Source organism: Polistes dominula, unplaced genomic scaffold (genome assembly GCF_049000335.1).
Source record: "Polistes dominula isolate Pdom_NZ unplaced genomic scaffold, Pdom_raw_medaka contig_11, whole genome shotgun sequence".
In the NCBI taxonomy this organism is placed as follows: domain Eukaryota; kingdom Metazoa; phylum Arthropoda; class Insecta; order Hymenoptera; family Vespidae; genus Polistes; species Polistes dominula.
This window is the reverse complement of record NW_028301154.1, coordinates 3,054,063-3,073,760: the sequence shown is the minus strand read 5'-3', so window position 1 is coordinate 3,073,760 and position 19,698 is coordinate 3,054,063. Positions and strand designations below refer to the sequence as shown.

General features: G+C 26.9%; 1 protein-coding gene across 1 annotated transcript in view; it reads right to left on the bottom strand.

Moving 5' to 3' along the window:
• LOC107071977 (neuroligin-1) overlaps positions 1-19,698 on the bottom strand; it is a 72,337-nt gene that overhangs the window by 51,498 nt on the left and 1,141 nt on the right. The gene's annotated exons all lie outside the window — the stretch shown is intronic.

Below are 19,698 nucleotides of genomic sequence, written 5' to 3'. Positions count from 1 at the left end.
TTTTCCAACCCTATAACTTCCTCTTCTTTATCGATCGAAAGAGAAGTCAAAGAAGGAATTAATTAACGACTTTCTCGCGGGCAAATCGTTGGAATTTCATTGGCTCCGCAGTAGGAACACAGAAGACCGGTTACCTAGAACGAGCAAGTAATTCAGCTCTCATAGCGTTTCTGTCCAACCCCCTACCGACAAAACGGTTGGGTGAAGGGATGGATGGGAATAGGGGAGGACAGAAACGAAGCAGAAAATTTGATTAACTTCGGGGAATCGAGTTCTTCTTCTCCTTCTTCTTCTTCTTCTTCTTCTTCTTCTTCTTCTTCTTCTTCCTCCTTTTCGATACGGGGGTGGGGATAAGACCGATTCAAAAAAGATCGAATTAAACGGCCGAACAATTGTTCCAACTGAGATTTTCATTATTTTCTTTCATTCATTTTAGATTTTGCGAGTATTTGATTGATCTTTCAACAAAAGGATCTCGTCAAAGATTCGATGTAAGCCACCTAAAAAAGTTCCCCATAAGAGAAAACCCTTTTCACTTAAAACGTTGATTGTATTCCGGTTTGCTACGTTCAACGAAAGTACAAATGGTTTTGTACTTTGACAATGAACTCGATTATTATTGGACACTATTAATACACGTCAAAGCAAATATTTCAATTGGTTTGAAACAATATTATTATTATTATTATGATTATTATAGAATGATGTAATATTAAATAGAGAATAATATAGATTGATAGTGTTGCAGTATTACATATGGCGAATATTTTAATCACAAAGTATGCCAAGTGTTTTGTCATTCACTAAGAATACGATTGAATTTGATATATATATATATATATATGTGTGTGTGTGTGTGTTTGTATATAAATAGGTATAAGTGTGAATCGAGATAAAAGACTACCCCAGAGTCCCAAGAGATGAGAATGAGTTCATTAGAGTTTGCCAGTAGTTTTTCTCAGTCAATATTAGTCCTTTTAGTTTGTCCAGTTTTTTTTTTCTTCTTCTTCTTCTTCTACTTCTACTTCTTCTTTTACTTTTATACAGTCCACTCACTGATCTACCGAGTTATATTCTTCCTACTTTCTTATTTTTTTTTTTCTTGTGACCATGTTCCTTTTTTTTTATTTTCTTCTAATTTCCAATAATTTTGTAGAAACTTAATAAACACGTTAACAGTTAGGGTTACTTGTATAATATTGGATTGACAACTAAGTAATTTGTGGATTTCAGCAATAATTTTTCTCTTGAAAAATTTGCAATTATTTTGTTGTCAACCTAATACATTTATATTTGAATCATATTATATAATCCTATTACCATTTTGTTTAAAAGAAAATCATTCGTTAATATTTTAAGAAATTAATGCAACTTTTATATTGAAATTGTTTTACATAAAAAAAAAAAAAAAAAAACAACAACAATTCGGTATATAAGTGTAATCATTTTAAGAAGAAGAAAAAGAAGAAGAAGAAGAAGAAGAAAAAAAAATCAAAGAAGAAAGAAAAGAAAAATTCCTGTATAGCAATACACCGTACAATAGTTTACCACTACATTAACGCGGGTATTCATTCGATGGACCAATATTTCAATGCAACCAACAACAATACGTTTGTCACGGACTCTTAAAAACCGGACGGGAATCATGAACGTTGGAGAAATAAAAACAAATTTCCCGGAAAGATAAAATGAGAGTGTGAGAGAGAAAAAGAAAGAGAGAGAGCAAGAGATAGAGAAAGAAAGAGAGAGAGAGAGATACCAACCAACGAAAAATAGAAAAAAAAAAAAGGAAAAAAGGGGGTGCGAGAAAAACAGACACGAGGTTGAACGGAAGAAAAATAAATAAATAAAAAAACTAAAAAAAAAATAAAAATAATAAAAATAGGAAAAGAAGGGGGGTGGGGTGAAAAACAGAGACGGGAGTGAACGAATAGAAAAAAGAAGAAAAATATAAAAAAAAAAAAAAAGAAGAAGAGAAAGAGAGAGAGAGAGAGAGAAAACGAATCGAAATAACAATTTCGTTCGTAGGGCGCGAAACGTGCGCGAGAAACGTGGCTCGACGGAAATTGCCTCGTTATCGTCGACGTCTCCGTTATTTACGACCCTTAACGAGCGAAAGCTTACGGCTCGTGCTCCTCTTCTTCTTCTATTCGTCAGAGGAGGCCCAGAGAGAAAACGAGCCTTAGACACGGCTACCCCTTCTTCTTCCTCTTCTTCTTTTTTCTTTTTCTTTTTTTTTTTTTTATTTTATTTTTCCTTTTCTTTACCCTCCACCTATACCAGCACCACTTTCAACCCCATTTTTGCTGCTTCTTCTTCTTCTTCTTTTGCTTATGTTATTTATTTTTTGTCATTTGTTTTTTCCTTGTGTACCTTTCTCGAGTCTTCTTCTTCATCTTCATCTTCATCTTCATCTTCATCTTTTTGTTTTTTGTATAGGAAAGAGGTAGCCCCCCATTCTTGAATTGTTACGCTCCTGGTGAGAGAGATAACCTCTTGAGATTAATTAATGGTCACTTTTCTGTTGGCCAGTTAGATTTACGATGTATAGCCCATCATCTTGATCATCTACGATTTTATTTTTATTATAGGAAAAAAGTTAGGTTAAATTGTAGTTTAAGAAAATTAAATATTAGTATTAATATTTATATTTAATTTATATTAATATTTACCTTGTTTTTTTTTGACTTTAACTTAACCTAACTTTTTTCCTAATCTTTCTTAACCACTTGCCCTATGATTTAACTTCACGGTTGCAGTTTCGTGCGCTACAATATTGCACTTGTCGAAACAATATCACTGAGTTTACCAATATTGGTTGAAATGATGAAAATAATTTAAATCTATTTATTATCTATTTTTTTTTGTACACGTCGCTTGCAATTTTGAAACAAAAGCACATCACGACGTGCGTGGCACGTTTTCGTAAGGGTAAGTGGTTAACCACCTACCTTCAGCCATTTTCTTATTTCTATTTTTCGTCGTCTTTTGGATTTTATTTTGTATATATATATATTTATTTGATCTTTTTTCTTTCTCCATCTTAAATTTCTATTTTACGAGATTTATATTAATCGTCGATCAAATAAAAACCTTGATTATTATAAATTGAAAAGAACGAAGAAAGAGAACTTAAAGATAGGATCGTTTTATCCTAGTCAAGTACTCGGATACGCTATTTCCGTTTATTTCCAGATGATAAAATGAACGAAAGAAAGAGATAGATAAGTGAAGGGATGGATGGAAGGGTAGAGAAGAAGAAGAAAATAAAAAGGGCTAAAATAGGGGAAAATAAATGATCGAGAAATCGGATAGCAGCAATTTACGCAAGTAAAGGAATACCGTTAATTAACGTGCAACTTGATAGTAGTACATTTTTAAACAGCGTACGTACTATCATCAAGTATTAGAAGAATAGAAAGAAAAAGATAAAAAAGAAAAGAAAAAGAGAGAGAGAGAATGATAGAAAGAAGATAAAATTACGAAGGTAAAAATCCATCCGTTCGATTTACGTTGACGCCATTTTGCTTGCTGACGCTTTTACCCATGGTAAATGATGAAAGTGCGTAGACACGCGCTTTGAGGTTAGGTTAATAAGAAAAAGGTTGAGTGTTTTCTAGCGTTAAAAGTCTTATAAAACTCGGGCTTTTCGCGAAACCCTTTTCACATTATTTAATCCTCATCCCACTTGTAACCCACCCTAACCTCCACCTCCACCTCCTCCTCCTCCTCCTCCTCTTTAGTTTTACTCGGCATGAGGAAAGGGAGAAGGGAAGGGTTCGTTTTAAATGTGCAATAGAGAGCTTTGAACTCGCAAATCGTTTTAACGGCAAAAGCTGTGACACAAGGAGTGAGAGACTAGCAAGGGAAGGGGAGGGGGATGGAAAAAAAGTTGATTTATGGTTCGTCCTTTCCTTTCCAACTCTTATCGTTTTAACAAAAAATAAAAAAGAAGATATCACCCACTTTTGTTTTGTCCAACTAACTGTCCCCTGTAACACCCTCTTGTAACTGAGGAATTCAACCTTTGCTACGGGTTAACAATAAATTCTTATGAAATAGTAATTGATAATTAAATATAAATAAAATTCCAAAAAAGGAAAGGAAGTTTGGATCACCAAAAGATGAAGAAAAATAGAAATAATTTTGGTTGGGGGCCTAGGGAAAAAGCTAAGTTAAGTTAAGTTAAGAAAACTAAGTATTTAAAATAGAACATACTGTAAATATATACTGAAAATTTAAATACAATTTGGATGCACTGTAAATATAATATTCATTGGGAATAAATTGGAGATAATTGTATCACCAAAAGATAAAGAAAAATAGGAATAATTTTGGTTAAAGTTAAGTTAAAAAAACTAACTAATTTAAAATAGAACATACTGTAAATATATACTGTAAATTAAATACAATTTAGATGTACTATAAATATAATATTTATTGTAAATGGATAGGAAATAAATTGGAGATAAATTGCATCACCAAAAGATAAAGAAAAATAGGAATAATTTTGATTGAAGACCTAGGAGAAAAATTAAGTTAAGTTAAGTTAAGTTAATAAAACTAAGTATTTAAAGTAGAACATATTGTAAATTTAAATACAAATTTGTATGTACTATTAATATAATATTTATTGGAAATAAATTGGAGATAATTGCATCGTTATCATTCTGAATATTACGTATTTCAAACATCGGAGGTAATGATACTGAAAAGGGAGTGATTGGGAAGGGTGGCAAGGGAATGGAAGGGAAAGGATGAGGGTTCTGTTTTTGAGTCAAATGAAATAACTGGGCTGCAAACAAACGCGTGGGACGCGCTAGCAATGCGATTTATGCGGCCACGAAATAGAAAAGCAGCCGCAAATCAAACGCGATCGAGTGCGTATGAACCCCAAATCTGTATAGTTTCGTGTTTGTATTTTGCAGTCAGGAATTTTCGTAACTTATTATCGAACGATTATGTGCTTTTTCACATACACACACACACACACACACGTGTATATAAATTTGACAATTATTCGATTAAACATTCCAAAGTTCCTATTATTTAAAAGATTTTCATGTGACACGCTTTCACGAGAGCAATCATGCGATAAAATTCTTCGATAATGTCAAAGCAGAATTGGGATCAAGGTTTTAGGTAAAAAGTACACTGCTGTATATATTTAACTGTATAAAATATTATTTGTTGTTGTTTAAAATAAGCCCAAAACAAAAAAATTGTAATATTTTAAGTGGCATTTTTTTAATAATAGTATATTATTTCGTAATAATTTATTTAATTTATTTTCTCGTTCTCGGGTTATTCAACTGATTTACGTTGTATAAAAAAGAAAATCAAAATGGCTACGTATAACCTCAAAACAAAACAAAAAATGGAACGCCATTATTCAATTGACCGTTTATGTCAAAGAAAATAACTGGATAACGGTGAAAAGTGAAAGAACCATCATAAAAAAAAAAAAAAGAAAGAAAAAAAGCAAAAAGAAAAGTAAGTAAAAGCGTTGTTTTTGAGAGATAAGGAAAAAAAAAAAAAGAAACGAAAGGTAAAAGAACTGAGAGGTGAGAAAAATGGGAAGAGTTGGAAGAAAATGGAAAGAAAAAAAAAAAAAAGAAAAAAGGAAAAAGAAAAAAATACTTATATTTATAAACAAACAAAGAAGAAGAAGAAGAAAAAAAGAAGGGAAAGAAAAAAAAAAATAATAATCGTTTTCCGAGCGACCTGCGAAGAGACTTCGGCCCAATGATTTTCTTCGTGTCAGAGGGGTAGAGGGTAGGGGATTTTCTACGGCAGAGAAAGCAACGTAAAAGCGCGTACCAGGGGTGCCAATATAAATCGTCCCGCGAAGAAAGTAAAACGCGACCAGGAAACTCTCCAACGTTGGCTTTCTCTTCTCGTCTACTTTTCCATCCCTTTTCTCATTCCACCATTTCCCTTACTCTCACCCTCACCCTCACCCTCATCCTCACTCCCACCCTCTACCCTTTTTCTCTCTGTAAGGCAAAATGCGAACAAAAGTTTTATAGCTTGATGGCCACGGTGCAGGCAGGCAGGCAAGCAAGCAGCCAGGCAAACACAGTTCACTGATTTTTGCCCTTTACGCGAGAAATCTCAACTACTATCAAAATAAACGCCTTTTTCCATAGGATTAGGATAAACTTTATCTCGACGGAATTTTTTTTGAAAAAGGATACGAGGTCTGAGAAAACTAAAAATGGAAACTAAAAGTGGAACGGGAGATTGGATTTTGCAAATCTTTTTTCTTTTTTTTTTGTTGGGTGTCAAAACCTAAATAATAATAAGGGAAGGGTGACCTTTTACTTTTTCTTTTTTTTTTATATATTTTATATTATTTATATATTTTGTATAATTTATTATATTTAAGAATATATAATTTATTATATATTTTATATAATGTAGGGGGGGCCTTCGGGGTAAACACCCTAAAAGGGTATACCTGAAATAAACTTCTTATCTATCTATATATTTTATATAATTTATATATTAAGATAATTTATATATTTATATATTTATATTATTTATATATTATAATATATAAATTTATATTAATTTATATATTTAGGATTTTATATAATTTACATATTTATATAATTTATTATATTTAAGATTTATATATTATTATATATTTTATATAATTTATATATTTATTTATAATATATATTTTATATAATTTATATATTATTAAATTATATATTTATATAATTTATATATTATAATATATAAATTTATATTAATTTATATATTTAAGATTTTATATAATTTATTATATTTAAGATTTATATATTATTAAATTATATATTTATATAATTATATATATGGCATTTATTATCGGCCCATTACCGGCATTTATTATCGGCCCATTACCGGCATTTATTATCGGCCCATTACCGGCATTTAGTATCGGCCCATTACCGGCATTTAGTATCGGCCCATTACCGGCATTTAGTATCGGCCCATTACCGGCATTTATTATCGGCCCATTACCGGCATTTATTATCGGCCCATTACCGGCATTTATTATCGGCCCATTACCGGCATTTAGTATCGGCCCATTACCGGCATTTATTATCGGCCCATTACCGGCATTTAGTATCGGCCCATTACCGGCATTTAGTATCGGCCCATTACCGGCATTTAGTATCGGCCCATTACCGGCATTTAGTATCGGCCCATTACCGGCATTTAGTATCGGCCCATTACCGGCATTTATTATCGGCCCATTACCGGCATTTAGTATCGGCCCATTACCGGCATTTAGTATCGGCCCATTACCGGCATTTAGTATCGGCCCATTACCGGCATTTAGTATCGGCCCATTACCGGCATTTAGTATCGGCCCATTACCGGCATTTAGTATCGGCCCATTACCGGCATTTATTATCGGCCCATTACCGGCATTTAGTATCGGCCCATTACCGGCATTTATTATCGGCCCATTACCGGCATTTATTATCGGCCCATTAATGGTAGTTGATCATTGGCCGATTAATGGGCCCAGCAATGGGCCACGTTTTATTCAAATTATTAGCCCATTAACATCATCATAATTTAATAATCTATATATCATCATCTTCAGACAGTTATATATTTCTCTATGTCTGATCCCCCGAAAAATATACCTGACAATACGAAGGATTATACAGATTACAATAAAAAAAACTGCTTGAATAAACAATGAAAGAGAAAGGGATTGAACAAGATAAGAGTCGTCCGTGCGCGCCGAACGCTCAGGAAAGCGGTCCGAGGTAGTTACGTTCAGGCACCAAAAATGTAGTTAGAGACATCGGATCTTTTTGAAATTTTAACACAATATTTCTACATATATATACATTCGAAAAATGTAAAAAAAAAAAAAAAAAAAAAATTTGTTTAAATTGCAGAGTAGAAGGTCCCCTTAATTTATATATTAGATCTACCAAAAAGTTCTATCAGTTTTGACAAACACCAAGTTCAATTTTTCATTTACAGAACTAAAAAAAAAAATTTGTATTCTAATTCAATAAACAAAAAGTTTATAAATAATAATGATAATTATTATTATTATTCAATTCAATAGATATAAAACATTAATTACATTTGTTCTATTCTAAAAATCGAACAGAACTTTTCAATAATTGTTTAAGACCAATATTGACCAAAGATCTGGGGGTGGGAGAACCCCCAGAAAAAAACAAAGAACAAAATTAAATAAAACGTATAATTGTATTTATTTTATTAATGTTGGTGATCGGTCGTAGTACGTTAAGGGGTGAGTAAAGGGATGAAACAATGGAGTTTAAGGAGAAACAAAGAAGACTAACGCCGAGCGACCCTGTTAGAAATTGGAACTTTCAAAGTTGAACGTAGATTTTAGACCGGCTACAAAAGGACAAAGGTCGTAAAGTATGAAATTTAAATAAGGCCAGACAACAATAGGTGCACTCAAGCAACCAGCGAGAAAGCTCCCTGAATTCTCTCTCTTTCTCTCTCTCTCTCTCCCGTTTTCTCTTTCTTTTTCTCTATCTCGTGAAACCAGTTGGTTGGCGACTGCGTTTTAGATAATTTATCTATATATATATATATATATATATTGAAATATTTCTATATGCCAGAACTATATCACGCACTAAACTATACCACCTTTATGCACCTCCAATTTGCAAAAAACCCTACTTTTCATCCTGTTATTAATATGGGGATAAAAGAACAAAAAAAAAAAAGAAAAAGAAAGGAAAGAACGGGGGTGAATGTTGAAGCAGTGAAATAAAATCGAACTCGTTTGTATTTTTATATGATATCCATCCATAGTTATTTTCACTGAAATATATATAGAAACGAAATTGTTAAATTATTTCATTTTCAACCAATCGCAAATTTATATTTATTGATATATATATGTGGGGGTATGTGGGGGTATGTGGGGGTATGTGGGGACGTATGTATATGCAAATATATAAAGCTAATTCGATTTTGAAACAAACAAAAATAAAAACAAAAAAAGAAAACAAAAAAAACAAACTGTTATTTTAATTAAATTTTTAATTTGAATACGTCTGTGACCTCTATTCGGTAAATAAAAATTTACATGTCCAACGACACATGTAGAATATTTTTTATTCAATAATTTCCGTGTTGTCATTTTGACGAGTTCATTTATATTAACTATGACCATATATATCCAAAGTTATTATTACAATGAAAACAGGTTAAATAACATATATATATTTATAAAAAAAAAAAAAAAATTAGAAGATTTAAGATTATTTCTGAATAACATTTAAAAAAATTCAACAAATTTGACTAACATTAGAAAAGGAATATTAATAAGTATATATAATTAAATATATAATTAAATATTATAATATTATAATTATTATTATATTCAAAATTTAATATTTATATTTATATTATATTATATTATATTTCTATTATATTTATAATTATTATTATTATCATATATATTATAATATTATATTATTTAATTATATATTTAATTATATATACTTATTAATAAAAATATAATATAATATTATAATATTATAATTATTATTATTATCATATATATTATAATATTATATTATTTAATTATATATTTAATTATATATACTTATTAATAAATATATAATATAATATTATAATATTATAAAATATTATTATATTTAATATTTATATTTATATTATATTATATTATATTTCTATTATATTTATAATTATTATTACTATAATATTATAATATTATTATATATTAATTATATATACATATATATATATATTGGATATTGGATATATTATATTGGAACATTTATTCATTTAAATGAATAAATAATTTTATTAATAATATAATAACAATATTTTTGTAGTATCCTTTAAAATGTATTCTTATAATAATAATTAATTATTAGTTAAAGGGATAATAGTAATAAGGGTGTAATACGTTTAGATATATTATGTTCATTGGTGGTGTCAACGTGAGACAGGATTAAGTCACGTGTCGTATGTCACGATCGTTTACGTTTCCGCTTGTCGTACCACCTGTCGTTGATATATTTCCGGAAGTAATGCCAACCGAGTAACGATGTCTGCCTTATCGTCTATATAACGAGCTTCACGATCCTACAAACGATCTTATCGAACTGTTACCTACGACACTTATGAAGAAAACGAATCTTGTTACATGCTTTCACAATCTTACATATATATATATATATATATATATATATATATATTTTTTTTTTTTTTTTTTTTTCTTCTCAAGAAACTGTCAAAAAGATTAAAAATGGTTCCTAAAACCACCTTCTCGTTGAAATAGATTTATTGTTTTTCGTTATTCAATCTTTTTTTTTCTATTTTTCATTTTTTTTTCTTTTGAACGCATTTTTACTTTGATACGAAATGAAATGATTTCAATAATACCATAACCAAATTGTACGTTAATAACAATTATTTCAATGTAATAATAGAAAGGAGTATTTTCTACGAATATCATGTAATTTGAAACATTACCAAATATTAACAAAACACACACAGAAAGAGAGAGAAAGAGGGAGAGAGGAGGGATGATGAAATTTCTAATTTTGGTTGATTTTTATTTTCTGACGAGAAATCAAATATTTCATAGCATAGTTACAAAAAAAGAAAAAAAAGAAAAAAAAATGCTACTTTAATAACAACTTTTCAATAGTAATACTGATAACCCAATAACCATGGTATTTCCTACAATATGGTTTCATTCTAACACGATTTGCGAATTGGAAAAATTCTCGTATAACACGAGACGTTATAAGAGTTTATAACTGTGCAACTTTTCCATTCGAACGTGTATAATATCTCTATGTATGTGTATGTATGTATGCATGCACCTGGTGTTTGTGTACATGTGTATATATATATATATATATATATATATATATATATATGGATGTGTGTGTATGTTATGTGTCAGATTTATGCACGGAATTTTGAGAATATTAGAATTTTAAATTTTGTTTTGTTTCGTAGACTGTTTTAAATCTATATGATGAATTTTTTATAACCATTGTTTTGGTGACAGGTTGTAAAAAATATAATATACATTGTTTTTATTCATCATTATTTAATAATAAATGAATGACATAATCTGTTGAAAAAATATTTTATTATTTTCATTTGCAATATTATCTGACGTTCGTTATATCGAATAAAATGCAACTAGTTTTAGAGTTACTTTTTATTTGAACTAACCTTTTTTTTTTTTTTTACTTTTAAACTACTACAATTTAAATATTACAATTTGTATAATTCGTTGTTTTTTTTTTTTTAATAATAAAATTACAATTTGAACTCCATAATTTTAATGTTGAAACGCGAGAGAAATACATTTTATTCATTATCGTTGTTTAATAATTCATTATTTTAATTTTCTAATTCATAATTTGTTCATAACTGCAAAAATATATTATTACTTTCAATATTATTTCGTTTATAATTAAATGTATAACAAAAATTAATAATCCTATACACAGTTATTCTCATTTTAGAAATAAATTCAAATTCTCTTATTTATACATTCCTTTATTCTAAAAAAAAAAAAAATTAAAAAAAAATCAAAAGAACTCTACATTTAGTAAGAACTCGAACGTAACCATTTTGTTACTAGATTAACTTCTTTAAAATAATACCAAATATTAATGCATAACAAAAAATAATAATCCTATACACAGTTATTCTCATTTTAAAAATAAATTCAAATTCTATTATTTATACATTCTTTATTTCAAAAAAAAATAAAAAATGAACTACATTTAATAAGAACTCGAACGTAACCATTTTGTTACTAGATTAACTTAATGCATAACAAAAAATAATAATCCCATATACATAGTTATTCTTATTTTAGAAATAAATTCAAATTCTATTATTTATACATTCTTTATTTAAAAAAAAATAAATAAATAAATAATGAACTACATTTAGTAAGAATTTGAACGTAACAATTTTGTTACTAGATTAACTTCTTTAAAATAATACCAAGTATTAATGCATAACAAAAAATAGTAATCCTATACACAGTTATTCTCATTTTAGAAATAAATTCAAATTCTCTTATTTATACATTCTTTATTTAAAAAAAAAATTAAAAATGAACTACATTTAATAAGAACTCGAATGTAACCATTTTGTTACTAGATTAACTTCTTTAAAATAATACCAAATATTAATGCATAACAAAAAATAATAATCCTATACACAGTTATTCTCATTTTAAAAATAAATTCAAATTCTCTTATTTATACATTCTTTATTTCAAAAAAATAAATAAATAAATAATGAACTACATTTAATAAGAACTCGAACGTAACCATTTTGTTACTAGATTAACTTCTTTAAAATAATACCAAGTATTAATGCATAACAAAAAATAATAATCCTATACACAGTTATTCTCATTTTAGAAATAAATTCAAATTCTATTATTTATACATTCTTTATTTCAAAAAAATAAATAAATAAATAATGAACTACATTTAGTAAGAATTTGAACGTAACAATTTTGTTACTAGATTAACTTCTTTAAAATAATAACAAGTATTAATGCATAACACAAAATAATAATCCCATATACATAGTTATTCTTATTTTAGAAATAAATTCAAATTCTATTATTTATACATTCTTTATTTCAAAAAAATAAATAAACAAATAATGAACTACATTTAGTAAGAATTCGAACGTAACAATTTTGTTACTAGATTAACTTCTTTAAAATAATACCAAACAATACGAAGTACCGAAAAATAAAAATAAAAATCATATGAATAATAAAATCTTACAATCTAGTCTCGTATGCAATAAATAAATATTCATTGAAAACGTAAAATATTTATTTATGCATTTAAAGAAAGAATGACGTGTAAACAAGAAATGTGTTGTTTTATTTATTTTTTTTTATTTTTCTTTTTTTTTTCATTTAAAATCGATAGAAAGAAAAAGAAAAACCTTCAAAAATAAATTTATAAAATCGTTTTAACCAATAGCATTGCAATTAAACGTTTGGTATCTAACCTGAAAATCTTAAATCAACCAATAATCAATCAAAAAATAAAATCTACAATCATTCTAACCAATAGCATTGCAAGGAAAACCTTCAGTTTCTAACCTCAAAATCATACAACACCATTTTTCTCCGTTTTTTTTCTTTTTCCTAAATTTCTAACCTTCTTATCCTAGTTCACGTATTTGTCTTCCTAAAATTCTCTAGAAAGAGAACTAAAAAAAAAACTAAGAGTTAGGGGATGGGAAAGTGGTAAAGGGAAGAAAATGTTAAAAAAGAAAAAAACCCCCAAAAAAAAGGAAAGTCAAAGTAGAAGAAAAAGGTGGCGGAAAAAGGGCCGGGCCGAGTGGTTTGCCTTGAGAAGATTTGGTCAATGATACAGTCGGGGTTAGGGGGAGGAAAAAAAGGGCAAAGGAATAGAATAGTAGAGGGTTTGTTATAAAAGGGTGTAGGGCGGGGGTGGAGGGGGGGTAAGATTTTCGGACCGGAGATTGGCCCTCGTAAAGTTCACTTGGGAAGTACGCCAGACTTTAGGGGAAAGTGAAGCAGCAGCAGCAGCAGCAGCAGCAGCAACCACATGGAAGGATGAATTGCAGAGTCTCGAATCCGGCACCAAATTTAACCTCTCCCCCCTCCCCCTAAACCCCGTTCCCACCCTCAACCTCCGTCAAACAAACTTTACAAAGTTCTTTTATATTTAAGTTCATCGAAACGTTAATCAAAATTTTCTTTTCTTTTTATATATATATATATATATTACAAGAGATTTTTTAACAAAGTAAATTAAAAAAAAAAAAAAAAAGAAAAAAATAATGTACAGGAGAGAGAGAGAGAGAGAGAGAGAGAGAGAGAGAGAGAGAGAGAAACACATTTGATATTTTTTTTTTAAACAACAATAATAATAATTTGAATTCAAAAAAAAAAATAATGAATTCATTTTTCCTAACGTGTTGTATTTAAAATGAAATTTTATTTATACAAACGCGTATACTGTATGAAGTAATTGTATTTTAAATGTAAACCCTTTTTCCACCCTCAACAACCCCTTTTCCAACCCCCCCTTGACAATATTTCAACAAGTATACATATCAATAATTACGAGAAACGTTTCAATTGTTTACATGATACAACTTTAATTGGGGGTTGTGGGTGGACAAGGTAAGGGAGGACAAAAAAAACATCTTGTTACAACTTGGCGATGGTTTTAAATTACGTATTCGATAACAATCATTTACGTGCAGTTTGTAATTATTTATTTTTGTTGTTGTTTAAATCAATTAATATTACATAAAAAAAAAAAATAAATAAGAACAAAAAAAATATTATTCGTACACTTCTATAAATCATTCAAGTTATTATTATCGTGTTCGAATTAATTATTAAGTTAATTTGTTGAACATTGTTAATGTAATTAATCAAATATTGGAAAGAGTTTAAATTACAAAAAGAAAATAAAGTAAAGTTTACCATATATTGGGTCGGTGAACAAGTTTCTTCGTATTTACAAAAAGAAAAAGTGCGTTTAATTTAATTCTTCATCAATTATTTTTGAAGTGAAAACTTCTTTAAAATGATGTAATGGAAAATCGAAACCGGAATGTTGTGGGGAAAAAGGAAATTTATATATTTCATATAAAATACTAAATAAATTATTCTAAAAGTATGTATAAATTAATTACAATATTAGAATTTAATTTTTATCATTATTTATAAAAAATAATTCATTTGCAAACATTTTTTAATGTGTTTAATTATTTACATTCTTTGTAATTATTATTAAAAAATGCGCGCCTGTATGAATGCAACCCTCCAGACACATTTTGAAAATGTTGCTTGCGAGCGTCATCTGTCGGGACGGAATTTTTGTTCTGCCCGAAAGATAGGCAACCCGTCATACATACTTGTATAAACAGTTTTGACTGGAAAAAAATTTCGTCCCAGTAGATGGCGCTCGCAAAGAACATTTTCAATGTTTGGTCTGGAGGGTTGCATAAGAACAGAGCGTAATATTTTTTACAATTAAATTAATAATTAAATAAATAATTACAAAAACTAACTTGTTTGATATGCACACATGTTTTTTCTTTTTTTTTTTTTTGTTAAATATTTTAAAGAAAGTTTTGAATTATGAAAAATAAATAAAAGAAATAAATGTAAGATTTTAATATACGAATTAAACACATTATAATACCGAGACGTGTTATATGCAATTAAAGTGCATCCGAACATACGCATAGATGTTTATGCAATTAAAAGCCATTAGCTTATCCGCAAATTGCTGAACGATTAATTTGCGTTAACGAACCGTAACATGGCGATAAGGTAAACTATAACATAAGATGTTGCCAATTGGAAATTAACCGAAAATTTGATTGAACTAATGATGAACGGATCATTTCATTTTGTATTGTAGCAAACACCGCACACGTCGATTTTAATTAGGAAAACATTGGTAATTATTACCTTACACATAGTCACAAATTTAATAGCAAAAAGTACATTTGGAAAATAATAATTATTTGAAAAAATGTAACACATTTGAGAAAAATGTTTAGTAGGAATTTGTCAAACTGTTTCCTAAACCCCCCCCCCTTACTCTCCTGACACTTATGTTGCATAGAAAATGTTACTGTTGTTTTCTTATTTTTCTTTCTATGGATATCTATATCCAATTCCCAGTAAAAACATTTACCTTTAAAATGCATTAAGATAAAAAATTAGATAAAATGTTTTTTTAAAAATATCCTTCAACGATAACAACCAATACACATTTCAAATATACCACCAAGTTTTTTAGGTACAAATTCAATTTTTTTATTATAAAAAAAATATATATATATATAATATAATCAAAAAATGTATTAATATATAATTAAATAATAATTATGGTCATCTAATTAAATTTACCAATTAATTAATAACCATCTCTAGGAAAGTTAAAATAAAAATATTAAATAAAATGTTAGTATATATTTTGTTCAATTAATATTTGTAAATTGATATATATATATATATATATATATATATATATATATATATATATATATATGTATATAAATAATATAATTTTTATATATTATAATTAATTACAAAGTAAAATACAACCATCTAGGAAAGTTAAATAAAAATATAAAATAAAATATTAATTTATATTTTGTTCAACTAATTTTTATAAATTGATATATATAATAATAATATAATTTTTAAATATTATATTTAATTTAATTTAATTTTATTTATTTTATTATTATTATTATTATTATAATATTAAATATTTAATATTTATATATAAATACATTGAAAAAAAAATATTTAGAAATAATACTCATTGCCAAATTTTTAAATACAATATTTATTTATTTTAATTTTCTTTATTTATTTTATTATTATTATTATTATATTATATATTTGATATTTATATATAAATACATTGAAAAAAAAAATTTAGAAAAAATAGTCACTGCATAATTTTTAAATACAACATTTAATTTAATGTAATTTTCTTTATTTTAATATTATTATTATTATATTATATATGTAATATTTATAAATAAATAGATAAATTATCTTTATAGTTATTATAAAATTTAGAAGAAGAAAAAAAAAAAAGAAAGAAATTCATTGTATCTATTAAAAGCATGATAAATCAAAGTAACACACAACCGTCTAGGAAAGTATCTCATTGGACAGGTTTATGCACTTTGGCATGGTGACTAATTGACGGTAACATAGGTATAGGTAGGTAGGTATACCGAGGAAATATATCGAGGATCCTTTGCAAAGGCCTAGTCAGTCTGTCCTGTGGTTCCACCACGAGAAAATCCATTTGAAACGTGTCGCTTTGCGGTCCTGCAAATCCAATTTCACCACCATTCGACGTCTTTATATCCCTTTCCAACCCTTTACCCCTTTATCCCTTTATCCTATTTCATCTGTATCGATACGTACCACCCACAGTGGTATACCAAAATCCTCGTTAACTATCACGCTCGTTAATCGTTATCGTTTTACTATCGATTATTATCATTACACATGTTCCTTTAATACAATCTAATATTATAAACAAATAATAGAACATTATTTTAAAAAATGTTTTGTATTATTATTGACTGAAAAATTAAACAAATATTAAATTGAAGTTAAAGTTGACTTATTTTATTGTAAACTTGAAATCAAATAAAGTGGAAGAACTTGTTGGATTAATTTTAAAAAATAAAATATAAAATATATAAATAAAAAAAGAAGTTATTAAATGAAGATAAGAAGAATAAAGTGAACAAATTTTTTATGTTATAGAGGGTGGAAAATAAGAAACTGATATTGACTTTAGTAAAACTGTTACAAAAAAAAACCAATTATTATTTAATGAAAAGTTAACTTTTTTTATTGTAAACTTGAAATCAACTGAAGTGAAACAACAATTTGATGAACTAAAAAAATATATATAAAATATATAAATAAAAAAAGAAGTTATTAAGTGAAGATAAGAAAAATAAAGTGAACAAATTTTTTATATTATAGAGGGTGGAAAATAAGAAACTGATATTGACTTTTGTAAAATTATTACAAAAAAAAAGACCAATTATTATTTATTGAAAAGTTGACTTATTTTATTGTAAACTTGAAATCAACTAAAGTGAAAGAACTTGTTGAATTAAAAAATAATAATAAAAAATATAAAAAAGTTATTAAGTGAATACAAAAAGATAAGAAGAACTAAGTGAACAAATTTTTTTTACTTACATGTATATCTATATATATATATATATTTATTATAGAGGGTGAAAAATATCAAAGTGAGTGAAAATGATGAAGAAAAACTTTGTAGGGGGATTACCATCGTTATCATCCAGCATGTCGTCGTTGTCGTCGTCGTCGTCGTCGTCTTGTACGTTCACGTCGTCATCGTTTGGTTTCATGTCGTTAGTTTGGAAATATTTACTCGTTATATTTCTATTGATCGAACATGGAAGAACCGATATCGAAAAGATTAACAACGATCCCATAGCTTTGTTCGAAAAGTATTTGAAATATTGTCGTAACATTTATTACACATATAAAGATGAAATCAAATTGAGTTATTGTTGGATTGATTATTTTCTTGGTACCAATGACGTTAGATCTGATTTTATATCTAACATTATTGAAAATCAATTAATGCAATTTAATGATAATAAAAATTTGATTAATAATGATGACGATGATAATAATAATAATAATTATTATTATTCGAATATTAATAATCAAGGTTATTTGTCTAAACAATATTTAAATGATACATTGGATGATCAATCAACGAATGTTCATTCATTGTTTAATTCAAATTCGATGAATAAACGTAAACGTCGTAACAACGAGCCAGAAAATTTCATTCAATTGTTTAACAAATTTGATGATAATGATGATGATGATAATGATGATAATAATAATAATAATAATACTGATAGAAAATATTTTTTCTTATTTGATCCAAATGTTTTAATATTTTTAAAAAATCATTTACAACCAATTAGTAATAATAATAATAATAATAATAATAATGAAACTGAATTGGATTTAATTGAATCAGATAATTTTGTAGATCTATTGAGATTTTTTCTATCTAGATTATTTTCTAATTTGAATGAAACTATGATGGTAGAGGAAAGTAATTATTTGAATGATACTTTGTCAAATTTGACATTAAATATTGATACAAATTATACGAATGATGATTGGACAAATGATATGCAAATTTTAAGTTATGATAATTATAAAAAAATGGAAAATAAAATTCGTGAATTAATAATATCATTGAATATAAGAAATAAAAGATCAACTAGGGATATGATAAATGATGATTCGATTTATAATATTGTTTATAAAATATTAACTGATATTTTTCGTATGGGTCAATTGATATTTGAAATAGTTGACTCTAGCAATGTTCTTAAATGTACTAAGGATTATTTATCGAAAAAAATCAGTGAATATATCAATTCTCTGTAAAATATATCATAATTAGTTTTAAAAAAATCTATTGTAAAAAATAATAATTTTAAGAATATTTCAAAACATATGAATTGTATGGAAAAGAATTTTTGTTTTTATAAAAATGATATAATAAATCAATATACTTTGGGGTATGTTTTAAATCAAAAATATATATATATATATATATATATATAAATCCCATAATATAATAATAATAGCAATAATAATAATAATAACCATTGGATAATCTAAAATTATAATAATACTTATATCAAACTTAGAATATGTGTAATAAATAATTTTATAAATATATTTTTACTAAATTTTATAAACACCCTCCGATTTATACAAAATCTAATTTAATATTTCTAATTATTTTTAATTGTACTACTTATATCAAATTAAAAACAAATTATATAATAAATAATTTTATAAATATATTTTTACCAAATTTTATAAACACCACGATTTATACAAAATCTAATTTAATATTTCTAATTATTTTCAATTACAATATTAAAAATAACTTTGCTTGAAACAAAATGTAAAACATATTATATATAATAAATCATTTTCCAAATATATTTTTACCAAATTTTATAAACACCCCGAATTATACAAAATCTAATTTAATATTTCCATCATTCCAAAAAAAAAAAATAAATAAATAATAAATAATCACAAATAAAAAT